The 6,640-nt window shown below is 43.4% G+C and overlaps 1 pseudogene; it reads right to left on the bottom strand.

Annotated features, from left to right (window-relative positions):
* Positions 1 to 979: 979 nt before the first annotated feature.
* On the bottom strand, positions 980 to 3,141 carry LOC107544351 (ADP-ribosylation factor-binding protein GGA3-like; annotated as a pseudogene).
* Between the last annotated feature and the right edge of the window lie 3,499 nt (positions 3,142 to 6,640).

Genomic DNA, 6,640 nt, shown 5'->3' with positions numbered 1-6,640 from the left:
CAGCAGTTGAGGAAAGTCAGAGTTTCTGGGCAGCAGGTAAGTGTGATGCAGTGTGCCTGACCCTGATGCTATACCACAGGCCATCTGGGGGATGAGGGAGAGGTCAAGGCAGGAGGACAAGAGGGAGGCAGTTGTCCTCCCTTCAGAGTCTTGAAGGGCAAGACATAGTCTATTTCATGCCAAGCAAGAGGTAGAGAGTAGGCTGTCCTGTTCCCATGGTAGGAGGCATACTTTTCCCGGGAAAACTCAGAGTACCTGCTTCCAGAGAAGAGGAAACACTGGTTCTCTTCCATTTTCTCTCTCGTCCTTAGTTTGGGCTGCCTTGAGGTCAAGTTCTATTTCTAATGCTTTGCTGAGATGTCCATAGGACACAGCCTGCCACCACCAGGGACAAGCACAGTTATACAGTGGCTTTTCCAGGATGATGCTGCCCATAGAAGGCTGCACACCAACTCTTTTCTCTGTGCCCAGGCTTTGCCCACCTTTCTGGAAGTAGGAGTAGGAAACTACCAGTAGGGGAAGCACAGAGTAACATGGCAGGGGTAAAGGGGAGAGCCGAGGCCTCTGTGTGTGTGGGGGTGAGGACCTAGTCCTTGAGGGAAGGCCCTGAGTCTCTTTAGAGACCTCCTCCCTTGTGGCATCAAGGGATGCCAGAATGAGGGGAAAACCTACTAAAGCCTGTGTACTAAAGTCTGTGTTCCCAGGGAGGTAGTACAGAGTCAGGGGCCACATCCCACCCAATAGTCACATGACCACTTCCAGTCACACAAGTAGATAAAACCAGGTCCTTTTAAAGAGCCAAAGGAAGAGAGATGGCAGCAGCAGTTCAACTCCTGGAAGCAATGCCCAGGACCTCTGTTCTATAACAATGCCCTAAACACTGTGGTCAGGACATGGAGAATGACTGGACCCAGATTGCCTTCTTGTCTCAGAGAAGCCAGCTTGAGCTTCAAAGTGGAGATGACAGCATCCTTCGGGGTCATTGGTTCCTATACTGCCCCATAGAAGGGAACTGGTCCACCTCACCCACCTCTGTGCTGAGCTGCTCCTCTAGAATGAATGTTAGCCTATACTGAAACCTTGTCTTTACCTTTGCATTAGCCAGCAGCATGACCTGGGTGATGGCTGTAGGTACTGGAAGGGGCTAAATGGAGGGAGTTCTGTCCCAGAGGGCAACTGCAACTTCACTTCAACTGACGTGCAGCCTGTAGCACGATGCTCTTGATAGGCAAGGGAGCCCTATTTAGCATGGACACAACCACCAGCAGCATATCAGGACGTCCTGATGGACATACCTTGGCAAAGTGAAAGAACATGAGGAAGCTGTTTTTATCACAGGCTGTAATAGGAAGGGCACTGTTAGATTTGATAAATTCCAGGGGGACATGGATACTGCTTAGGGAAACCTCAGGCCCCTTCATGGGGCTCTCCTGGGATGGGAAGACAGGTGGCTGAAAGAGAGGGTTGCAAGGCCCCATGGAGAATGGCAGGAGAGGCCTAGCTGAGGTACTGATGGGGATAAGAATAGAGGTGGTGGCCCTGGAGAAGAAGCTGGAGGAGATGGGTTTCACCAGGCCTGAGGTAGCTTTGGCTTCTTCAGAAACTGATTGAGGGCATCCAGCTGGTGCAGGGTGCTGTCACCCAAAGCTGAGCCATGGTACCCAGGGGCTGTGGGTTCAGCCTTTGGGGCTGAAGCTGAGGCCAGTCCAGTGAGAAACAAAAAACCTACTTTGAGGGCAGAAACGCAACTGGGACCACAGGAGCTGGGAAGGTGGGTGTCAGTGGAGCCTCGGGTTGACTGTAGGGGTTGCTTAGGGCTAAAGGACAGGCCTGTCTAAGGGGCTACAGGCAACAGTCACAAGATTGGGGCTGAAGAAGTCCAGTTCTGACTGTTTATTGTGGAGCAGGGGCCACTGGCTGTTTCCAGCTGACTCTTTGGGAGGAGCCCTGGGGGCTGGGTCAGTAAGGTCCAAATAGAGTAGCTCCTCATCCAGCAAGCAGAGGGCATTGCTTGTGTTGCTGGGCCCTGGGAGGCTCAGCCTGGCTCCACTAATGGCTGCACCTAGGTTCCAAAGTCTTGGGGTGGGTGGAGGGAGGATAGGGATGTCCAAGGAGGCTGGGGTGGGGGCTGGGGCCAACAATAAGGATGAGCTGTGTGGTGCATCCAACTCCCCAAGGTCAATGAGTGTGCCTTGCTTACTGGAGTGGTGGTTTTCTTCAAGTCAGATATGGTTGAGGTGGCCACCTCACCATTGATGACCTGCCCTTCAACAATTGCTTTATATGAGTTGATGACTTGAGAGAGGCTGTCACTGGCCCACAGGATATCCCCCAAACTTGTCCTCTTTCTCCCTGGCTAGTCTGAATAACATCTACCTCTTATACTCACACTGATCAAACAGCTCCTTCATGAGCTCTTTGTTTGCCTCTGATGAATCCTTTTTGCTGTAATGAAGCAGTAACTCACTGAGCAGCCTCACATTGTTATTAGCCTCTTCTAAAGTGTACAGATGCTTGGTCACCTTCTGGATGTGTGCCTCATCTTCCTTCACCATGGACTTGATGAACTTGTTGGCTTCTTGAAGTTCATTTGGGTTTTTGCTTTTCAACAACTTGGCTAAAAGCTTGGATTTCTCCTTATAATAAAAAAACAGAGTTTTGGAGAAGAGGTAGTGGAGAGGGGATCAGTGTCTTGTCCACAGGAACCAGTGGGTCAGATTGCACTATGCCCTGTCTCTTCAACAGGTGGCAGGCGTCCTTGATCTTTAATTCTTCTGGCAGCTATAAAGCAGCTTGATAACCTTGGTCTTCACTTTCTCAGACACCTTGTCCCCCAGGTACTTTCAAGAGATGACTTTGATTAACTCATTCAAAAACCTGGAACTTTCCTACTTTGTTATGAAATCTCCTGCCACAGTTCTTCATACATGCCTCTAGGACCATTGGGGCCTGAACCGCTTCCCATTCCTGCAGAGACTGGATTTTATGAGCCAGTAGTCAGACAGCCAGCTGTGTCTCTTTAAGCTCTTTTGTTGATATGATCACAGAAACCGATTATATATTCTCAGTCCTCCTGGCAGTTGGAAAGATTGGTGGCTTTATTCAGTCAGGCTCCAGGCTCTCTCCTTCCACCACCACCATAATGCAGCTGCCCTGGGCATCTTCAGTTCTTGAGCTAAAAATCACTTGAGCATATTTTAATTAAATGTGTATTTGGCATTAATAACCCATTTAAATGCTCTGTTTCATCAAGCTTGACAACTTATGGATGTCCTGTTTCATATTTTAATAATTTGTCCTAGAGAAACTAACTTTTCAGAAATGACATTATATTAGTTTTTCCATTCATTATCTTGGGAATAACACTACTACCACCACCACCACCACCACCAGCAGCAGCAACAACCACCTAACAGTTCTATAGCACTTACTATGCACTAGGCATGATACTAATTCTTTACTAATATTAACTTTATATTAAGTCATTTAGTTCCACAACAACCTTATAAGACAGGCATTTCCCCCTCCATTTTACAGATTTGAAAACTGAGGCTCAGAAAGGCTAAATAATGTGCCAAAGGGCCACATAGCTGGTAAATAAAAGAAATGGGACTTTACATTAAGCAGTCTGTCTTCATATTCTGTGTTCTAAACTATTAAACTAGGCTGCTTCAACTCTGCCTCCAATTTTATTTGTGTCCATGGATAAGTCCCCTCCTTTCTGAGCCTTATTTCTCTATCTAAAAATAGGGAAGCTAGACTAGTCAGAGATTGCAGACTAGCTATCTCTGGGCTAGAGATGGCCAGCAGTTATGTTTTGACTGGTCCATACTTATTTTAAAGTTGATTAAAAATCAGGAATTTCTACAAAATAATACAGATTTCCAACTTCTCTTAAAAATTGAGAAATCTATGCTAGGTCTACATACCCACATAGCAATAATTAATGGGAACTGAGTAAATATCAACTGCTTCCTTTAACTAGATAATGCTCTCTAGGTCTCTGCAGTTTTAAACTTTCTCTATATTGTTCTTTGTAGACATTTGAGCCAGAGCTCTAATCCCTTATATATAATCTTTAAAGTCCCTTCAAGTTTCAACATTCAATGATTCTATGTGAAGTAAGAAAAATATTGTAGTTGCTACTGAGACACACAAGAACATGGATAGATCTCAAAGACATGTTGAGTGAAAAAAGCTAGAATCAATAGAGTAAGTTATACCATCCTCTAAAGTTCAAGAGCAGGCAAATTCAGTCAATAGTGCTACAATTCTGGATAGTAGTTACCTTAGAAAAATTAATTCTAATGCCTTTCCAAAGGTTTCAAGAAGGTCAGAGCAAATTTCATCTTATTAACTAGATTATGTGAAGGCTAAAGAGTGAAACTGATGGTCAAAATACTTAACTCACTCTAGATTCTGAAAAATGTGTGGTAAGGTCTTCCCTCAACACGTTTGTCTTCTACTCTGCCTACGTGCTTTCCCCTAGGTAGTAGCTTTAACCCGTGGTATTCTGCCCAACACAAACTCATCCTCACTAGTGTAAGTCAGTGACTTTCTCTGCTTCTCTTCAAGGAAGATTTTTACATTTTAAAGGGCTGCTCAGAAAATAATATTTAATGTGCAATCCAAAGATGACTCCTGGATGATGGTACATGAGAGCAGCAGAATAGCAGGAGAGATATTTTAGCATAAAATTAATTCTCCTTGTTGAGACAGTCTGGACTTTATACTTTGAGGTCATTTGTACGCAGAATAGGCATCAGTTTCTTACTCTGTAGAATAAGTTGTTGTGTCCTGGAGGCTGCACAAGGACACATTACTAGAAAGTGTCAAAATTGGGATCCTAACATCTTAGCATAGATACAGCTGTATATATATATTACCAACATTCTTGAGAGTGGGACCTGCCATTTTCAATCCCAGAACCTTTAAGTATCCACTAAGGTAGAAATGAAGATGCATAATATAATTGCTATATTTCCAAAAGCTTAACACTTACAGAGTAACTAAAACTTTTACTTTGTAATGTTTTCCACCCCCAAAATAAATCAACTCAGGTAGCATATTTGTCTGCTTGAGAAGTAATATGTGGGCCTTTTTAAAAAATTTATATTTTTTTACAATTCTACAATACATCATCCATATATTGTATTGTGTGTTTACCACCCAAAGTCAAGTCTCCTTCCATAACTCATACTTTTTAAGACTCCTACTATATGTAAAAGAAATAACATCACTACAACACTGTTACTCTTCCAGTATTTTCCTTGATACCCTCACCACTCTTCGCTCTCCATCCTTTTTTTCCTCCTGCAAGAAAATGAATTTTATTAGTACCCAAAGCTTGCACATAACACATTTTCAACCACTTCATTTGCTGAAACCAGGTAATAAAAATGAGATTTCTTTTAACAAAATATTCTGACATTCGTAAAAATCAAGTAGTGGAATGAACCAACCAGCTAGGAAAAGAGTGCATGCCAAATGGTAGAGTTTATATAACATAAAGTACAATGTTTCCATCCTTACCCTGACCACCCCTCCCCTCTCCTCAGCACCTAAGAGCAGGGATCATGCCATGGAGTGATGAGCAGTTGTGCAGTCTTACCTGCCTTCTGTTTATGTGGGCCTTTGAATGTCTATCCTGTTTCCCAAACTGTTTCTTTTTCCTAAATATATCTTTATTGATTTCAGAGAGAGGAAGGGAGAGGGAGAGAGAGATAGAAACATCAATGATGAAAATGTCATTCATCAGCTGCCTCCTGCATGCCCCCAACTGGGAATCAAACCCACAACCCAGGCATGTGCCCTGACCCCGAATGGAACCTAGATCTTCTGGATCATAGATCAATGCTCAACTGCTGAGCCACACCAGCTGAGTCCAAATTTTCTTTTACCTTAGTTCTACTGTCTGAAAATTTGCCATTCTACATTTATCATTACTCTTTCAGTAAGAAATATATATCCTTTTTCATTAGATATTGTCTCTGTATGGGGTTGTATAGTGTCCTCACAAAATTTATCTATTAATTTTCTGCATGTACCAGAACCCCAGAATGTGACCTTATTTGGCAACAAGGTCTTCGCAAATATAATTAGTTAAGATGAGTTCATATTGGATAAAGGGGGACCCTAAATCTAATGACTGGTATCCAAATAAGAAGACCATGTGAACATATAGAAGCACGCACAGAAAAGGCGGCCATATGAAGATGGAGGCAGGGATTGGAGTGATGCAATGATAAATCAAAGAATTCCAGGAACCACCAAAAGCTAGAAGAGGCAAGGAAGGATTCCTTCCTAGAGTCTTTAGAGGGAGCATGTCCTTCTGGACATGTTGATTTTGGAATAGAGGTCTTTAGAACTTTGAGAAAATAAATTTGTCAATTTATTTCAATTATGCTATGGCAGTCTTAGGAAACTAATACAGCCTCTTATAGTAAGTCCTGGAAGAGAGGGCCCTGGATGGGGCATTCTATGAAGTCACTGACACTTCAGTGGGAAAGCACAGAATTGGAGGTAGGAGCCACCAGAAGGGGTCAAATGACTTGGAAGCCAGAGGAGCAAAAAGATAGCAACAATTTTCATAGTACACAATTAAAGACCAGCCACGTAAAGAATAATCGCCAAAGCCTCA

Source organism: Miniopterus natalensis, chromosome X (assembly GCF_054644295.1).
Source record: "Miniopterus natalensis isolate mMinNat1 chromosome X, mMinNat1.hap1, whole genome shotgun sequence".
Lineage (NCBI taxonomy): Eukaryota > Metazoa > Chordata > Mammalia > Chiroptera > Miniopteridae > Miniopterus > Miniopterus natalensis.
Note: the sequence above shows the minus strand (reverse complement) of the source record. Positions and strands in the feature narration are given on the sequence as shown.